The sequence below is a fragment of the Narcine bancroftii genome, chromosome 14, assembly GCF_036971445.1.
Source record: "Narcine bancroftii isolate sNarBan1 chromosome 14, sNarBan1.hap1, whole genome shotgun sequence".
In the NCBI taxonomy this organism is placed as follows: Eukaryota; Metazoa; Chordata; class Chondrichthyes; order Torpediniformes; family Narcinidae; genus Narcine; species Narcine bancroftii.
In genome coordinates, this window is record NC_091482.1 from 3,980,757 (window position 1) to 4,001,840 (window position 21,084).

Below are 21,084 nucleotides of genomic sequence, written 5' to 3' on the forward strand. Positions count from 1 at the left end.
TGACGTTTTGTATTGACTTCCAGTCTGATGCTTTGCAGCTAATGTACCACACAATGACACAGCCAGACAGGATGTTCTCAATTGTGCTCCTGTACAATCTCAAGATGGGGGCAGTTAATGTTGCCTCCTCAACCTTCTTAGGAAGTGTAGGTGCAGCTGCACCTTCCTGACTAATGAAGACTGCTTGGGTCCAGGATAGGTCATCCTATCTACACACACTCTCTCTCTCTCAAAAGGAGAAAGGTCAACCTTCATCCTCCAGAAGTCCACAACTATCTCCTTTGTCTTGTCCATGTTGAGACTCAGGTTGTTGATCTTGCACCATTTTACTGCCTTCCACCCTCCTCTCTGTAACCCTACTCATTACTGTTGCCAATGAGGCCAACAATGTTGTATCATCTGCAAACCCAACACTGTTTGAACTGAATCTGGTAGAGCAGTCACGAGTCAGTCGCAGGCTGAACACACAGCCCTGAGATGCGCCAGTGCTCAGCTTGATGGGATGTGAGATTTTGCTACCAATCTGGAATGACTATGGCCTTTCAGTCAAGAAGTCCAAAATCCAGTTGCAGAGAGGGGTGTTGAGTCCCAGCAAGGTAACGTGAAGAAATGCCAACAAATTGCAGCAAACTCTAGTCCATCTTTAATATCTCCTCTATTAATATGAATGTTCCTTTGTACTTGTACATTTCTCCTAGAGCCTTTGACATTGCAAGTTTGTAATTGAAAAATATGTTGCGTATTTTTAAGATTTACTTGAGATACAGTGCTACGACACATTCACAAACTTCAAACAAGTTTTACTTAAGTGGATTTATAAACAAAGCAGAACAAGTAACCTGAATATTGTGAACAGCAAAAGGTTAACTGATGAATCGACATGCTTGATTGAAGTATTTCTGTGATGAAGCAGTTCCCTTCTGAGGGGCCCCTAAGAGGTACCGCAGCAATGAAAACCCCCTCTAGTGATGGAAGGATAATCTTATGAGGAAGAAGTCTAAATACTAAAGACATTCTCTATAATACACACTAACGGCAATTTCCGGACACTGTATATTGTGTTGTGCATAAATAGTGACAAGGAAAATCAATGTTGAGAAGCAGAAGAACAGTTAATCTCAAACATCTGCTTAGGTTTAACTTGTCTGAGAAATTGACAGAATTTTTAAAACCTGATATCTACTGGCATTAAGATATTATGGATTTGCACTGCATGCAAGCAAAATCCAATTTACTATGAAATACAGTGGAAAAAAATAGCATTTTTATTTGTCTCTGTTAGGGAAAACATCCTAACTGGATGCATCTTGTACAAGAGGACAATCTGCTCAAAATTGGAAGAAGCTGCAGAAGGGAAGGTGATGAATACAGCTCAGAACATTACGCAAGTGAAACATGGAAGTCTGCAAGATGCTGTGTTTGTAGAGATATATAACCAACAATTTGGGCCTGAGCACTTCTTCTTTATCTCCTATGGGGACACTGCGAGACCTGCTGAGTTTCACCAGCATATCTGTGTTTGTAGACATCACACAAACTTCACTCTCTGCTATGAACTTCATCTACTGTTTCTGCTGCCACAGAAAATCCACCAATATTCTGAAAGACCCCCATCCCACCGTCAAGGAAACAAATAGATTCTTTGGAAAATACACAAGAAATCACAGTAAATTATTCCAAAGATAAGCCACACATAGACAAAGAGTTGAATGACTTAATTCAAGTTGCAATTCGTTAAAATATGTGATACTCTGAAACTTGTTTTGATATTCTATAACTTTCTGCTCATTATTCAATGTTAAACTGACATTCCAGATACACACTGCAGACAGAATCCTGACAGAACAGCCCCTCAATATACTGAGTTTTTCTTTTCTGAAATATTAAGGGTGCTGCAATATTAATTCTATGTAATTTGATTTCAATTACATTGAAGATAATACACCATGCTTCAAGTAGGAGCTAACTTGGAGTGTCGAAGTAACTTACTGCTCGGAGTTCTCTGGGATCTTTGCAGGCACTGTTCAAGTTGTAGCAAATGATGTTAAGTAGACTGGAAAAAATTATGCTACACTGAAAATGTGATGCGACTCCACCGATGTATTTAAAACCTATTTGGTCCTCAGAATTTCCAACAGTGTTCACACTTATTCACCTGTCTTCTAGCAGGGGCATAATCTATGGAAAATAGTACCTATGGCAAGCACTGAAATTGCACCCCTGTCCAAACATCTGACACCCATCTTTTAGACAAGTTTACCATAATATCAGCTCAAAAAATACAAGTCAAGCTCGTAAATCTTTTAATCAACAAATTATGGCACGACTTGAAAACTATTACTCCATCTTTCTTGCTTTCACTGATACAAGTTGGTCTATGATGTGATTGTAGAGCTCGTCGCAAGAATCAAAGACTTGTTGATCCAAACCAAGGTTTTTATTAGCAAAAGACAGGAGCTCTTCACAGGTGGCCGACCAGTCCGGAATGATCCGACCTGGCTAGGGACACAACCCTTTAAGGCCCAGACAGTAGGCGTGGCTAAGCTCTCAGCCAATCGCTATAAGCACGGTCATTACACTCTAGATACTGTAACTATATACATTGGTGATAGGTCTGTAGTATCACAGTGATCAAAGTCGCTTTTTCAGTTTCTTCTCTTTCTACACTCAGCAGAGCAAGATCACAGAGTCTGCCTTGACCCATGGAGGCTCTCAAATACGAAAGTATTAGTTTTAACTTGCAGAATGATCTCTGACAGCTGGTGATGGAAACTGTGATGGTTAGCTCTATCTGAACAGCAATGCGAAGTTTGGGGAAGACGCTCTCATCTCCATTCAGAACAGTAAATTCAAGAAGCTCTTCAGGCCTTGATGTATTCACGTTATCTCGCCTTGATAGTAACATTCTGCAATCCAAAATTTCTTCATATAGTTGCTGTCCATCGACATCAGAGCTATTCAATTTGCTCAAATTTTTGCACTTCTTCTTGAGGTCGTGACTGTTGGCATCTTGACATCGAGAAGGAACCCAAACTTGGTGCCTGTGGCATCCAGACGAGTGAACCTTCTGTCCATTTCTGTGTGAAGACGTTCCAGTGTTCCCTTCATGATTCTTTTCATTTCCTCCCCAGCTGTTAATCCAGTGCCTCTCGAGTTTTCAGCTGTCCATTCATTTATTTATTTTGTCACTGACATCTTTCAACTTCAATATTCCATTCTTGACAGAGAAGGAGTCCTTCTTCAAGTGTCTCACTTACTAACACTTCTCTTTCCTCATTGAAATGATCTCAGAGGGCTTTCAAATCCAGGGCAGCATCGTGGAAGTTCATGCTAGGATCCTGCAGCCTCTTTGGAATATGGTCAATGCGAATGAGTACTTTGTTCCAAAATCCTCGCCAAGTCAGAAAATCGTAATTCAACAAGCGGTTTTACAGATACCTTGTGTCACTCATTGTCTATCATGTCCTGGAGAACTTGAGGTACCTCATCTCTGTACTTGTTGATGGGCTTCACTACTTGTGTCCCTGCATTGCACCTGGTTTCAGGCTCCGACTTAACAACCACAGGCATGGTGTTTCTTCTGAGTTTTCCCCACCACTGTGTTGAACGAGAGAAAAACATGTAGAGAGCTTCAATGGTCTCAAAAACATTGTATCCTGCTTGGCTGCATGTACACCCACCAAGTTGAGTGAGCAATTGTTGCAATTTACAAACATTGCCAGGTTATTCTTTGATGAACACCACTTCTGTGTCCAGCCATCATGGCAGCATTGTCATCGTACTGTGCCTGACAATCTTGTAGCTCCATTTCGTCTTTCTCTAGCTGTTTCAAGATGTCTTCAATCCAGCTTACCTGGATAAAACCAAGGAAAGACTCTCAAACACGGACTGTTTTCCTCTCAAAATCAACTTCCATGTACCTCATTACTTCTGACATCTGATCATGGTGTGTTTGATCAGGAGTCGAGTAGGAGCCCATAGTACTTGGCTTTACAAATGCTCAATAAACTCTGGCGAACAGTGGATGCCATCATGTGGATGAATTCATTCTGGACACCCAGGGAAAGATAAGACATGCATCCAGGATGATTTTCCACATGAGTGAAGTTTTCTTTTATGACAGGGTCAAAGATGGCCAGTAGTTTCAATAAGCCAAGGAAATTTCCCACATTGGAGTTATTGTCTAACCTGAAGTAACTCCCTGTATCCTCACAATGGCAGGTTCTGAGTCACAAGGAATTTTATGCAGTGAAGGATTCTTATTAAGATATCACGCCACTTCTGCTTTTCCTTCTCAAGCTGTGACTGACTTACTGTGTCAATAACTCCTCTGTTTCCAGCTAAATTTCTTTCCACTGTGTGAAACACTCCTGATGATTCATGGCATTTTCATGAACACAAATCCTTTCAGGTGTCCTTTCAGAACACAACAGATACAAAATACAGACTTTTAGAAGGGGAATAGACTCGCAATGAATGAGTCATTTCCTCGCCGTGACTATTTTCCAATTTCCTCTTGAACCAGGAGTGTTATATGTTGGTAGGAAAGGCCCCTCACTATTCTGGAAATACTTTGAACCTAGCTTTATCCTTTCTGTTCTCAATGCGTCAGGCAGAGTTGCTTTTCCAGTTTCCTCACTCTTAATCTCATCATACTCAGATATATTTATTTATCTGACTTAACTTCTTCCTCGACTTGTGATCCATTTGTACTTGATCCACCTTCGGATTCTAACAAACTTGTAGCAAGTGTCAAACTACTTGTTCTGGGCTTTTCAAAGAAGGGCATGAAGAATTTGCTCAACTTCTTGGCTTCCTCCACCTCCAACTTTTGTCTCTTCTGTCCTTCAGCTCCACTTTCCTTCTTCTTCATGAAGAAACATTTCACGGTCTTCTGACACAATGCTCCGAAATAAGGAAATGGCACTTTTAATAAGAACATTAAATTTCATAGATTTTGCTCAAATTCTAGACTATCTCCCGAGTTTACGCAGCAGAAGGTTCTTACTGCCAGTTGGCACTGAGCAGCAATACTGTGAGGTATGTGGTCATGTAGCTCCTAGCACTGTTTCTACATAATCATTTATAGAAGTGGTTTAACAATTTGGCCATCCTAGTGTTTCTCACCCATGATAATCAAAGACAGATCATATATCTGAAAAATTCTTTTTTCACTATCTGAACATGGCTTGTCTGATTTTAATAGAAGCTGCTCAGTGGCGCCGAGGACACCTGCCATATCTTAGATACGCCACTGCCTTCTGGTTATTCCCAAATGTGCCCTTACTAGTTCCTATTTTAGGAAACTAAAAAGGAACTGGGAAGGATTATAGTGCTGTTGTTACAAGTAGGCATGAAATACCCTTAATTTTAGGGCCTTTGATCTCCTTAAGAAGACATCACAAGCTGGAAAAAGAGCTAATAGCCTAATGGCAAATTCCCACACGAGCCAAGGCCCTGCAAGTGAATAGCTAGAAATCCATAGCTCTTTAACTACACAACCCAGCACTTTTTAAAAATGAGTTTCTATTTTTAACCATCCTTTCAAGTTGTTAGCTCCAGATTGCTACTCCCTTTTGAAAGTTTTTCCTCAAATTCACTCCAATCCTTCTACCATATAGTTTTTGCTCCCTTGATAGATCTTTCTATTTACTCTGCCAAGGAACCTTATTATTTTGTACAAATCAATCAAGTCTTTCATCAGTCTCTTCTCTTCTATAGAAAAGAACAGAAGTCTATCCAATCTTTTCTCATAACCAAAAACTTTCCAGTATTACAAGCTCCCATTTTAGTAAAATGGGATTATCACTGTATGGGATAGTATAGACAGGAAGAGCTCAATGGTCACAGATAACTTTTAACATTTCACACAAGCACCATCACAACATGAGTCACAGCCCAGTGACAATTCAATACATTGGAAGAACTGAGGGAAGGTTTGTCACAGTCTGTTCCACATTTGATACATTTGCAAACACATTATGATTTCACAAGGGAGAACCATTCTGACGGCTGGAGAGAAAGCAACATTTTGAAGCAGTTCTTGTGGCCAGCCATTTTTGTGGAATTCAGAACAAAGCCTGCTCTGTGGATGCCTGGGTCTTTTCAGTGGATTGACCTGTGCCAGGAGGGTCTTTTGCAAAGCAAAGTTTGAGTGTGACCAACAGTTGTAAGTCACTTAGAGAGATCAGTGCCAGGGACTAGGAAGCTTTGTGGAGACCACCCAGTTTGAGTCTTGCCTACTAAAAGACCAGGAGCATTATGACTACAGCTCATGTGGATGGACATTTCTTCAAAGGCAACAAAAGGAGAATTTGTGAGACTGTGGCAGCCACAATTCCAGTCTTGCCCTCAGTTCCTCATTAATTCTGGGCATCAAATTTCAAAAGCCTATGCTTCAACACTGAATTTAAAAAACTGAACCTTGAAGTAACTTTCTAGATTTTGGTCTGGACTGTAATGGTTTGGGTATATCACTCACACACACAGATACACTAGTACACCTGCGCATAGTTGGGGATCGATTTAGTGTTAAGGATAGTTTAAGAGTAAGAAATAAAATTTGCATTTTAAAATTAAACACTGCATGGTTCATTGATATTGCTGTTCGTTATGAGCAGTTCATAACATCAGTCCTTGAAATATCCTTGCAAATCTCCAAACACACCATCCAGTACAGGCGGTCCACCCCACCCTTCACATCACATCAATTCAGATAATGTAAATTTGCCCTTACAGAATTTACCCTATCAACAAATCTAGGATATGGAAAAACTTGTGAAATTTGTGAAAAAAGTAAACAAACACAAAATTACTATTTTTTCAACTCTCAATTTTTGATGCACAAACAAATGATGTGGCTGACTGACCGTTTTCTCGAAAAGCACCCTCCCCACCGTTTGTAATGCAGGATCAGCTTTCGAGTAATGTACAGGCTAGAAAATCTTCAGAACTCAAATTGTGATCAAAGTAGTGTTGTGCCTCGTTCCAGCAAACCTTTCCTGGCTTTAAATAACGTGTCTCAGCGAATAAAGGAAAATATCTGTATGCCCACATTATCTATTTCGATTGCTTTCATTTAAGATCAGTTGATGTACACTCCAGGATCCTCTGTTCAACATTTACTTCATTTTAGGGATTTTTTTTGCCGTAACTATTACAGTGAGAGTGTCTAACAGCAAATATCCCACGTGCCCTACCAGATATTTATGTTTATTTTGTACCTTTAATTGTTAAGTATGTTTAAAAAAAAATAGATTTGTTATGAAGTACATCAGGTCTTTTGAATACAAATATGCTGCCATGTTCAACTATTTATGATGTTTGTACAGCCAATCTCACAAATTCCAACCCAAAGATATATTTTATCATAATCTACGTATCTGAAAGGGCTGTTATTGATAGTCGACAGGACAGTCTTGGCATAACAAGCATTGTGTAACATTGATCTATTACATCCCAAAAAGTACACACAAATGCACTTTCCTCCATCTTCTGCTTTTTAAAAACTGAATAGACTGCTATAGAGCTGAAAACAGCTTGATATTCTTACATCAAAATAGTACTTTTAGCTATTAAAAGAGCTTTGCTATAACTGAACACATATGTTCTCTCTCTTTAAAACATCTGTGAAGCTTTTATTTCATACCAGGCTTCTGTGCTAGTGAATGTGAAGGGCAAAGGTGCGTTAAAAGATGGTTTCTGAGAAACTCTGCAGGCATGATTCAATGAAAGAAATTTCAATGGCACCTTTCACAACATCAGTATACTAAAATTAATTTTATAATCATACAAGTGCAGAGATTACAAGTAAAATCTTTCCAGTAATACAAGAAATACATGATGAAATTTGCAATCAGCAAGCACTCATAAATAATATTCTGATGGTTAGATAATTTGTTTCACTGGAATTAACTGAAGGATAAGTATCGGATTCATTAACTGAAGGATAAGTATCGGATTCATTAACTGAAGGTTAAGTATCGGATTCATTAACTGAAGGATAAGTATCGGATTAATTAACTGAAGGATAAGTATCGGATTCATTAACTGAAGGATAAGTATCGGATTCATTAACTGAAGGATAAGTATCGGATTCATTAACTGAAGGATAAGTATCGGATTCATTAACTGAAGGATAAGTATCGGATTCATTAACTGAAGGATAAGTATCGGATTTTTTACTGAAGGATAAGTATCGGATTCATTAACTGAGGGATAAGTATTGGATTCATTAACCGAAGAATAAGTATTGGATTCATTAACCGAAGGATAAGTATCGGATTCATTAACAGAAGGATAAGTATCGGATTCATTAACTGAAGGATAAGTATCGGATTCATTAACTGAAGGATAAGTATCGGATTCATTAACTGAAGGATAAGTATCGGATTCATTAACTGAAGGATAAGTATCGGATTCATTAACTGAAGGATAAGTATCGGATTCATTAACTGAAGGATAAGTATCGGATTTTTTACTGAAGGATAAGTATCGGATTCATTAACCGAGGGATAAGTATTGGATTCATTAACCGAAGAATAAGTATTGGATTCATTAACAGAAGGATAAGTATCGGATTTTTAACCGAAGAAGTATCGGATTTTTAGGACACTGGGGAACAGACTGTTTTTCTTCAAACTAATTTTTTTAACAATTTTAGAAATACAACACAGTAACAGGCCCTTCTGGCCCAAGAGCCCATGCTGTTCAAATACATCAATTAACTTACAAATCCTGTACATTTTGGAGGGTGTGAGTAAACCAGAGCACCCCGAGGAAATCCACACAGACACAGGGAGAACGTACAAACTCCATACAGGCAGCACCGGATTCAAACCCAAGTCACTGGTGCTGTAATAATATTGTGCTAATCTCCACACTAACTGTGATGTGGAATCTTTGTATGAAATTGAGAAAACAGACAGAAAGATTTCAGCAGATAGCCAGAATTCCATTGATACTTCTACTGCTTCTCAGCATCTGTTCCGGCGTCTGCCTGCTTTTTGCTCATATCTTGACAAAGGGCTCAAGCCGAAAGTTTTGCTTAAACATCTTTATCTCCTATGGACGCTGCGAGACCTGCTGAGTTGCTCCAGCACTTTTGTGCTTTAACTACAATCACAGCGTCTGCAGATTTTCATGTTTCACTCCCTACTGTCTGACAATAGATTCACAACCCGCAGAGGAAAAAGTGCTGTTAATATTGCCACCTGCAATATTACTGAACATATGACTGCAATATTCAAGTAACACTTCAGATGATTTAGCAGAATAATAATCCCACACTCTAATCCCTTCCACCATCTGCTCCCAGCACACAGATGAAGGATATTAAGAAACATTGATCATTTCTGTGGGCTGAAAGCCTTTGCTCGGCAAGTAGACTTCAGTGCTAGGAAAAGAACCTAAACCTCCTGCAAAGTAATATTAATGAGTAGGAGATAGACAGAAACTACTTGCTGATTGGAAGGCCAGTGGATATTTTTAAATCTAGACATGCAGCATGGTAACAGGCCACTTCGGCCCACAAGTCTGTGCTGCCCAATTCGCACCCAATTAACCTATGCCCCCGGTATGTATCAAACGGTGAGAGGATTGGTTATTGAGTGTGACATTAATTTACTGTCATTTATTAATCCACCCGTCTTCCTTCTTCCCATCAATCTTTAGCTTTCACACCCAAACCAACCCAACCCCAGACAATGAGCTCGAGGCAGAATGCAAGATGGAAACTAAGGTTTCTGACACACCAAGCACCACAGGCATTCCTATTACAGCTCGACGAAACATTGGCCATAAGAAGATCAGCAGAGGTAACTTCCCTTCAAGTCCATCCAAGGCAAGTTGTCAAAGACACGGGGAGAATGCACAAACTCCTTACAGAGTGTGGGATTTGAACCTTGGCCCTGATCGTTAGCGCTATAAAGGCGTTACGCTAACCACTACGCCAAGGAATTAAGCATGAATTCTGGAGGGCTATTTACAAATTAAACAGCTTGAGAACTACAGTACTAGTATTTTGCAGTCATTTTTTCCCCAATTAATTATCAATTATTCCAATGAGCTCTGTTACCAGGGTTTTACAGGTTTTCCCCATTGTATTTAATGAATATTGGCAAATGAAAATTTTCTTAAAAATTGAGAATGAACTTTTCTTAAAAACTGCCTGTTCCAGTTGTTCAGGTGGAAGCTTAAAAACCTCATGCTATCCCAACTTCTGACCTCATGGCCCAATTCTACTAATACTACTGCAACTAACCATCTATTCCTTATTGTGCTGTTTAAGGGAGATTGTTGAATGCAACGTGACTGCCTTAGTTTAACAAGAAATGATTGGTTATTGAGTGTGACATTAATTTACTGTCATTTATTAATCCACTCGTCTTCCTTCTTCCTATCAATCTTTAGCTTTCACACACAAACCAACCCAACCCCAGACAATGAGCTCGAGGCAGAATGCAAGATGGAAACTGAGGGTTCTGACACACAAAGCACCACAGGCATTCCTATTACAGCTCGACGAAACATTGGCCATAAGAAGAAGATCAGCAGAGGTAACTTCCCTTCAAGTCCATCCAAGGCAAGTTGTCAAAGCACATGACTATGATGATGTAACCCAAGCTCACAAACACCCCCTTCAACAGGGATGCAAGACATTGCCCCTTCTGCTGCCATGAGCTACTTGGGTGAAGCCTATATAAGACCCCAGACTAGAAATGTGGTTAACTTTTTAAGGTCTTCTGAAACTGCCCAAGTCCATAAGAAAATAAAATAGGAGTAGAAATTAGCTATTCAGCCCATTTAGTTTGCCTTGCCATTCAATCATAGCTGATCCATTTTCCCACTCAGCCCCATTGCCCGGCCTTCTCCCCATAAGTCAAGAGCAATTAGGGGTGAACAAAGAATGCTGGCTAGCCCAGTGATGTTTAGATGTTTAAAAATAAATGAAAAAAATTGGATTGCTATTTAGGTGACAACTGTACAAAGGGATTGATACAGAATAGATCACACTAAGAAAATTTTTTGAGTGTATCATGCCAATTGCAAAATTACTCTGGGCCATACAATGTGTGATCCAAATGAGTGTGTCTGATTTTTACTACCATTCAATACCAACTTCCCCCTTTTACCAACTCAAATGGAGCTGCAGACCAAACTCATCCACGTCGAGGGGCATCTGTGCTAATCCCACTTGCCTGAATGAAGCCATATCCTTCTACATCTGTCCTGTCCAGTACCCGTACAAATCCCTTTTTAAATATCATTGTATCAGCCTGTATCACCTCATCTGGCAGCTCATTCCATATTTCTACATTATATGTAAAAAAACATACCATTCAGATCCCCTTTAAATTTCTTCTCGCTCACCTTAAACCTCTGCATTCTAGTTCTAGACGCCTGTTCCCTGGGAAAAAGACACTGATTATTTAATCCTTTCTTGGCCCCTCATAATGCTATAACCCTCTTAGTCCCCTGCGTCCCTGTGAGAGTAAACCCGACCTATCCAGTCACTTTGTACCACTGTAGCTGTCTATTCCTGACAGATCCTTTCTGTACCCTTTCTATTGCTACTGTATCCTAGATCCTTGTCCTCTAAAGATGTGCAATCCAATTCCAGGCACACATTTTCAAATAATCCGCTATGTGGTATGCACCATGCATCTACAATTTGAGGCAATGCAAATAATTCTGGAAGAAGATTCAGTGTTCAAATTAGCCAGTTTAACTCAGCTCCCCATTCCTTTACGAGCTGATGTCCAATAACCTCATTATGAATGTGCCTTTCCTACACTTTGACAATTATATTTCTTAACCTATTCTGTCTTAATTTCTTCTGTTGGAGTTGATATGCGACTTAATATTGATTCAATTCAATGGTAAGTTGGGGCCACATAATTTTGATCCTGTAATTCACCTTTTTAAAGGTGACCTATTAAAAAAAATGCAAATGCTACTTGCATTGACACCTCTCCCTTCTCTTCTATGACTTGCATTTAATTGATTTTAAATTTGAAAACTTTCCTTTTCATCAGTTATTTTTATTGGTATTGTTTTCAATGGTTCATTTTATTGTCACATAATAATACATTAAAACTGTAATCTACATGATATACAGTACATTCTGAGGCCAGGTTTGGAGTACTGTGCTCAGTTCTGGTCTCCAAATTATAGAAAGGATATAGATAAGGTGGAGAGGGTGCAGAGAAGATTTACAAGGATGTTGCCTGTCTCACAGCATCTTGATTACAGGGAAAGATTAAGGAGACTGCGATTTTATTCACTGGAATGTAGATGGCTGAGAGGGGACTTGATAGAGGTATTTAAAATTATGAAAGGAATAGATAGATGAGATAGAAATGGACTCTTTCCCCTGAGGGCAGGGGAGGTTGGAACAAGAGGGCATGAGTTAAGGGTAAGGGGGCAAAACTTTAGGAGAAATGTTAGAGGATGCTTCTTCACTCAGCGAGTGGTGGCAGAATGCAATGATCTTTCAAAAGAGATCCCTTCTGTCATTTAAGAGCTGGTTCGATGTGCACATGGAGGTGAGGGCATTGGAGGGTTATGGGTGGAGAGCGGGAGGGGGGAACTAGTGGAGTTGTTCAAGTGAACCGGTGCGGATTTGGTAGGACGATGTGGCCTGTTTCTGCACTGTAAAGGGTTATACTTGAAAAGCTTGGCACTGGATGTTTTCGGTTAACTGGATTTTTCAGATAACTGAATAACGGCTTTAAGCAGCCCAGTTGCATCAGCAGAATACTTGTATCAGTGTGTTAAACAACAACAAAAAAAAACTGTGGTAGGCTTTTCAAGCATGAAATAATGTTTAATTGTTACCTAAAAATGTGATCTCTGCTTTCAAAATAAGATAAAAGTTTCCACCTTTTCTTTTCATTGACATAACAGTGCTATTTGCAGACCTTTTTTTGCCATTGTACAATACATGAATGTTCCATTGGGTTCACAATGGTGCTAACAGCACATCAGAGCCCCTTATGAGCACGTCGGGTGAAAGTATTTTTTCCAACTTGTTATGTCATGTCACCGCCAGAAAAAAAAGTTCAGATAATTAAACTTTTTGGTTAACCATATTTTGGATATGGGGAAACATACTGTAATAACTTTTGTCTGCCCTGAAACAAAGAGCATCGCCTGGCACCCTAACAATAGGAGAAAGATAAGCAACGGAGAGTCCCTTCAGAGACACTGAGTGTCTGTAGATTCCCCTCCAGCACCCCCGCAGCTCCACAGACTAGCAACCAGAACCCGAGATCCAAACCTCCGATTTCTGACAAATACCTGTAGTTTCCAGGAAATTCTCCACTTGAAAATATAGTTTGGGATTTACTTTTCTATCATAAGTTTTCTATCATAAATCTGTGAATGTGCCAGCACTGCCACAGTATTGCAAAGGTCAGTTTATAATTTGAATTAATCCTTTGAAGTGATGCTTGCATTAACAAATTCTGATCTGAAAATTATCATAGCCTAGCTGTTAAAATTAAACATTGAAAGCCATCCTTCTTACATTAATTTCTTTATGACATTGTACACTGAGATGTTGCTGTTTAGTTTCTCAACATCAAGTGTGGCAACAGTACAACTAAAAACAACAAACCAAATTGTGATTTCCTGTCCATTATTGAACCAATATATATTCATTGTGTTCAATTCTGATGTCATTTTCTTGTTCTGTTGAATAGTCATCAACTTTAAATATATTAGATTTGTTTCTCTCCATACAAACGCTGTCTGGCCTGCTTGACATTCCCAACATTTTCTTCTTTTAGTTCAGTATTTCAGTATCTGCAGTTTTCTGCTTTTTGATTGACATGGGCAATTAATTGTAGTTTTTTTTTAAATCTGATCTTTCAACAACTACAGTAAACCCTGTGTTATCCAGAATTCAAGCAACCAGCAGCCTTAAGCAAACGCCAAATGAATTGTGGAAAATAAATAGGTAAAAAATACGAACGTTTAAAATTGTGGTTCGTTCACCAATCATGTAACATGCATTCTCAAGCAACTGGCAAATACACTTATCCAGTATGTACCAATCCACATAGGTGCCGATAGCAGGGGTTTTACTGAATTATAACAAGAATTTGTTATGAATTACTAAACCAATTCTTATTAAACACTCAACAGATCACCATTGAGGAGTCACGTGATGGAGTAGTGGCCGGTCAGGGAATTCCAGCCCTCTCCGGAAAAGTTAAAAAAAAAACACACAAAGCACAAAGGTACAAGATTAAAATTTATAATAAAGTAAAAATAAAGGTGAGAAGAAAATGGCAGCAAAGAGAGAAAAGTCGAAAACAATGGGAAGAAAAGAGGAAGAAAGAATGTCAGAAGAAGGTGAAGGCCTTACCTGTCCGAGGAGGCCCGCCGCGGAGAGAGAGGCCCGCTCCCTCAGGTCAGTGGAGGTCCCGGGCTCGGGACTACAAAAATGGCTCGCAGAGCCGAGTAAAAGTGCGCATCCGCGCATGAAAAAAAACACACTGACAGGAGGGGGGAACAGCTGCGGAGTCGATCTCCACAGCTGAGAGAGACACCTGCAGCACAGCAACAGGTGCAGAACACAGACAATAACGAGAACAAGAAAGAAGAGGGTAAAAAGAAAACAAGGAAACAACAGATGGTCAACCCAGAGGAAGAAGAAGAAGAAGAACAGAAAGAAGTGGAAGAAGAAGAGAAAGGCAAGACAATGGATATATCTTTTTTTAAAGAATATATGGAATCAGTAAAAGAATGGCAATTAGAAGAATTTAATGAGATAAAAAGAAGAAATAAGAGTGCAGAAGAAAAAATTAATAAAATAGAAATGGTCATGGCAGAGATAGGAAAAAGAGTGGAAAATATGGAAGAATGAGAAATAATCGTAGAAATGGAAGTAGAGGACGGAAAAGAGAAATTAGAAGAATCTAATGAAAAGTTAAAGAGGCACATGAGCTGTTAGCTCAGAAGATAGATATAATAGAAAACTATAATAGAAGAAATAATATATAGATAGTGGGCCTTAAGGAAGATGAAGAAGGTAAGAATATGAGAGAATTTATAAAAGATTGGATCCCCAGGGTCCTAGGAAGACCAGAATTACAGGAAGAAATGGAAATAGAGAGGGCACATAGAACTTTAGCCTCGAAACCACAACCGCAGCAAAAACCAAGATCAATTTTAGTAAAATTGTTAAGATATACAACAAGAGAAAATATATTGGAGAAAGCAATGAAGAAAATAAGAGAAGACAAAAAGCCACTGGAATATAAAGGTCAAAAAAATTTTTTCTATCCAGACATAAGTTTTGAACTCCTGAAGAAGAGGAAGGAGTTCAATACAGCAAAAACTATCTTATGGAAAAAAGGATATAAATTTATGTTAAAGTACCCAGCGGTACTTAAAATAGTTATTCCAGGGCAACAAAACAGACTATTCTCGGATCCAGAGGAAGCAAGAAAATTTGCAGAACAACTACAAAACAAGCAGAGAGATGAAGACATGTAATGAGAGTAAAAATGACCACGAATTATATGTGTGTGTGTGTGTGTGTGTGTGTGTGTGTGTGTGTGTGTGTGTGTGTGTGTGTGTGTGTGTGTGTATATATATATATATATATATATAGTGTGTATACATGAATGTATCCATATTAAGAGGAAAATATATAGAGTATAGATAAGAATTAATAAGGAAGGGAAAGGGAATAGAGGGAATAAGGAGGGAATTAAAAGAGTGACCTTTGTTACATATGAAAATTGAAATCTTTTCTGGGGGGGTCTGGGTGGGGAGAGTTACGGTCACTGCAAAATCAGTTGACGTTTGCGAGTGAATTCGCAAATCCAAATGGAGAAGGGAGATGTGGTTGCCCGACAAGGGATAAAGGGCAACTCAGGAAGGGGAGGGGAGAATGGGGTTAAAGAAGTTTTAAATAGGAGAATAAGGAAAATGTTTGATGTTTTAGAAATGTTGTCTTATAAAGTGTTCAAAACAAGAAAGCAGAAATGGAGAAACGGAAAGGGAAGATAAACATAGTATGAAATGGCTATGCTGAACTATATGATTTTAAATATTAACGGAATACATAACCAAATCAAAAGGAAGAAACTGCTAAATTTACTGAAAAAAGAAAAAATTGATATAGTATTTGTGCAAGAAACACATTTAACTGAATTGGAGCACAAGAAATTAAAGAGATTGGGTAGGACATGTAACAGCAGCGTCGTATAATTCAAAAGCAAGAGGAGTAGCTATATTAATTAGTAAAAATGGGCCAATTAAAATAAAAGAGGAAATAATAGATCCAGCAGGGAGATATGTAATGATAAAATGTCAGATATATTCGGAGTTTTGGAATCTACTCAATGTATATTCACCTAACGAAGAAGATCAAAAGTTTAAGATATTTTTTTGAAGATAGCAGATACGCAAGGGAACATATTAATAGGAGGGGATTTCAACCTGAATTTGGATTCAAATATGGACAAAACTGGGAAAAAAATTAACAGAAAGAACAAAGTAACCAAATTTATAATTAAATCGATGGAAGAAATGCAACTTTTGGATATATGGAGGAAACAATATCCAAAGGAAAAGGAATATTCATATTATTCGGGAAGACATAAAACATACTCAAGAATAGACCTATTTTTGTTATCAGCTCGTATGCAAGATAGAGTAAGAAAAACAAAATATAAAGCTAGAATATTATCGGACCATTCACCCTTGATATTGACAATAGAGTTAGAGGACATCCCTCCAAGAATGTATAGATGGAGATTAAACTCCATGCTACTTAAAAGGCAGGATTTTAGAGAATTAATTGAAAGACAAATTAAAATGTATTTTGAAATAAATACGGAATCAGTGAAAGATAAGTTTATACTATGGGATGCAATGAAAGCGTTCATTAGAGGGCAAATAAAAAGTTATGTAACCAAGATGAAGAAGGACTATAATCAGGAAACAGAGCAGTTGGAAAGGGAAATAGTAAATATGGAAAAAGAATTAGCAATGAAGGAAGATACAACTAAAAGAAGAGAATTGGCAGATAAAAAAATAAAATATGAAACACTACAAACATATAAGGTGGAGAAGAACATAATGAAGACAAAACAGAAATATTATGAACTAGGGGAAAACCGCACAAAATTCTAGCATGGCAGCTTAAGACAGAACAAGCTAAGAAAATGGTATTGGCACCAAGGAAAAAAGACAAACAAATCACATATAATCCAACGGAGATCAATGAAAACTTTAGAGAATTCTATGAACGATTATACCAAACTGAAAACGAAGGGAAAGAAGGCAAAATAGATGAATTTTTAACTAAAACTGAACTACCAAAATTACAAATAGAGGAACAAAATAAATTAATAGAACCATTTGAAATAGTAGAAATACAAGAGATAATAAAAAAATTACCAAATAATAAAACACCAGGAGAGGATGGATTCCCAATAGAATTCTATAAAACATTTAAAGATTTATTAATTCATCCCCTCCTGGAAGTAATCAACCAGATTGATAAAACACAAAGCTTACCAGATTCATGTAAAACAGGAATAATTAAGGTAATACTAAAGCAAGGGAAAGATCCACTCACACCAGTGTCATATTGACCAATATCATTACTTAACACAGATTATAAGATAATAGCTAAAATATTAGCAAACAGATTAGCAGAGTATGTACCTAAAATGGTAAATCTAGACCAAACTGGATTTATTAAAAAAAAGACGCACAACAGACAATATTTGTAAATTTATTAACTTAATTCATGCAGAAGAAGGGAGTAAAGCGCCAACAGTAGCAGTTGCTTTAGACGCAGAGAAGGCCTTTGACAGAGTAGAATGGAATTATTTATTCAAAGTATTGCAAAAATTCAGTTTACCAGAGAAGTATATTAATTGGATTAAAGCATTATATAAGGGACCACTGGCGAAAGTGACAGTAAATGGATATATATCAAAGCAATTTAACTTAAGCAGGTCAACACGGCAGGGATGCCCACTATCACCCTTATTGTTCGCGTTAGCTATAGAACCACTAGCAGAATTGATAAGAACAGAAAATAATATAAAAGGGATAAAAATAAAAGACAAGGAATATAAAATCAGTTTATTTGAGGATGATGTTATAGTATACTTAACAGAACCAGAACTATCAATAAAAGAATTATATAAGAAATTGAAGGAATATGGAGAAGTGTCGGGTTACAAGATCAACGTAAATAAAAGTGAAGCAATGCCAATGAATAATGCGGATTTCTCAAAATTTAAGAAGGAATCACCATTCAGATGGCAAATGCAAGCAATAAGATACCTAGGTATACAAATAAATAAAAATCTCGGCCATCTATATAAACTCAATTATTATCCACTAATGAAAAAAATTACAGGACGATTTAGAGCATTGGAAAGATTTACCATTAACACTAATAGGAAGGATAAACTGTATTAAAATGAACATTTTCCCAAGGATATTATACCTATTTCAGGCATTGCCAATACACTTGACAGAGAAATTCTTCAAGGAGTTAAAGAAAATAATAAGGAAATTTTTATGGAAAGGGGGGAAACCGAGGATAGCACTAGATAAATTAACAGAATGGTATAAACAAGGAGGCTTACAACTGCCAAACTTTAAAAATTATTATAGAGCCACACAATTAAGATACCTATCAGATTTTTACCAAACAAGGGAAAAGCCAGATTGGACTAGATTAGAACTAGATAAAATAGGGGAAAAGATACCTGAACACATATTATATAAATGGGATGAAAAATTAGTACAACGTAGGAGTTCTCCAGTATTACATCATCTACTCAATATTTGGAAGAAGATTCATGTAGAAAGGAATAAAACAAATTACCAATTACCAAAACTAATATTGACGCAAAATCAGTTACTCCCTTTTACAATAGATAACCTTTCCTTTAGAGAATGGGAGAAAAAAGGGATCAAAAGAATAGAAAATTGTTTTTCAGGAAATAGATTATTATCCTTTGAACAAATGGAAGATAAATACAATATAACTCAAGATACAGTGCTGGCATATTACCAATTGAGATCCTACTTGAAGGTCAAATTAGGAAACAGTCTGAAGTTACCAGAGGGAAGTAACTTTGAATATGTGATTACAGACACAGTGATAATCAAAAGATTTATAACAAACATGTATATTAAACTCCAAGAAAAGGAGAATGAAGAAACAAATGGTAAAACTAAACAAAAATGGGAACAAGATTTAAATATAAAGATAAAAAGGGAAACATGGGAGAAGTTATGTTCTGGAACGATGAGAAATACAATAAATACGAGGTTACGTATGATACAATATAACTGGATACACAGGCTATACATTACACCTCAAAAGTTAAATAAATGGGACCCAACAGTATCTGATAGATGTTTTCGATGTAAAAAAGAAATGGGAACAACAATTCATGCAATCTGGACATGTGAGAAAGTAGAAAAATTTTGGGAAGATCTAAACCAGATATTAAATAAAATTACAGAAAACAATATACCAAAAAATCCAGAGATCTTCCTCCTAAGTAACATAAAAAACAAAGAATTTGGAACTGATTTGGATGGTGCACAAAAAAGATTTGTTAAGATAGCTCTAGCCGTAGCAAAAAAATTTATTATGTCAACCTGGAAATTGGAAGATAAATTGAAAATACAACAATGGTATATAGAAATGAATAAATGTATTCCATTAGAAAAAATAACATATAGTTTAAGAAATAATATTGAAATATTTGAACAAATATGGGAGCCTTACATGAAACACAATAGAGAAAACCTACTGGGGACATTCACTACCTAAATTAACGAAAGGAGAAGGAAATGAAAAGAATTGACTCAGTGGAATTTCTTGTTTATTTTTATTGAATGACAACATTGTTTGACTGGTTTAATGTATCTTAGATTTGGTACTTTAAATGGATGGGGGGAGGTAGGGAGGATGGGATGGGAGGAGGGAGGGAGAAAATGGCACTGTATATATTTGAAAAGGAAAATGTATGGTATCATGGTCAATGTGGTTTATGGTGCGAAAAATAAAAATTAAAAAAAAACAGATCACCATTTAATTTCCAAGACTAAATAAAACATGCTTTAATAATGTTTGATTTTAACAGTAGTAATAATATCTTGATTGTAATGAAAACTCTGCAATGTGTGTAATAGCTGATCTAAGAGATGCTCATCGGGAAGCATTCAGATTTCATAATAATTGAATGGGAAATTGTGGAATTCCTAAGCAAAACCATTGGTGGTCCAAAGATATGACCGCCCCCCACCCCCCAACTGTGCCAGCTCATGGGCATCTGACAAGAAAGAAGGAAGGAAGGAAATACCTGACAGTGGATTGATTCCTTCCTTTCCAGGCTCACAAGAAAATGAAATTAAAATCTTACCTTGCTTGACCCCACTTTAATCAGACTACAGGTTGAAAGGCATCAGGTAATGGTTATACTATAGGAGCTCGTTTTAAGAGATTAGCTGTGCAATACAACGCGAGAATGCAGAAGAAAGAATGTAATTGTTTAGTTTATGTATTTTTGCTAAATTTACTCTTGGGAAAAGTAGCAGTTACTGCTCATCCCCAATTGCTCTTGGGCTGACTTATTTTTATCAGGATAAGTTAAGAGTTAGCCCCTATATGATAGATCTGGTGTCAAATGTAGCCCAGACTGGGTAATGACACTAGTAAACAAATATGTTTTTATAAATATCCAGCAGATTCTTGGTCACTATACTTTAGATTAGATTTTAGATATTCTTTAATTATTTAATTAACTGGTGTTGGAATGAGGTTGAACTTGTTTTCCTGAACATGTACATTTTTCCAAGCTTTTTAATATCCCCCCATTTATTATGTTGGCTTGTTTGTTCAATATATGTCCATACTACATTCCATTTGCACTACTTTTGCTAGCTTATAATTTTGTCAGTTTTATACAATTGTAGCAGATATGGAAAAAGTTCAATACATTGGCCTTTTTACAATTTTTAGATTTATTTTCAGTAATATTGTACTGGTACAATTATGAAGTTCTGTAAGCATCGGACTTGTCAGCC

General features: G+C 37.3%; 1 protein-coding gene and 1 long non-coding RNA gene across 5 annotated transcripts in view; one reads left to right on the plus strand and one right to left on the minus strand.

Moving 5' to 3' along the window:
• The window catches only part of LOC138749703 (uncharacterized), a 55,468-nt gene extending 45,617 nt beyond the window's left edge, over window positions 1–9,851 (plus strand). The window contains exon 3 of the long non-coding RNA XR_011348830.1: window positions 9,673–9,851. This is a non-coding gene — a long non-coding RNA (uncharacterized lncRNA). The remainder of the gene's footprint in view (window positions 1–9,672) is intronic.
• The window catches only part of brip1 (BRCA1 interacting helicase 1), a 342,881-nt gene that overhangs the window by 116,769 nt on the left and 205,028 nt on the right, over window positions 1–21,084 (minus strand). The window lies entirely within an intron of this gene.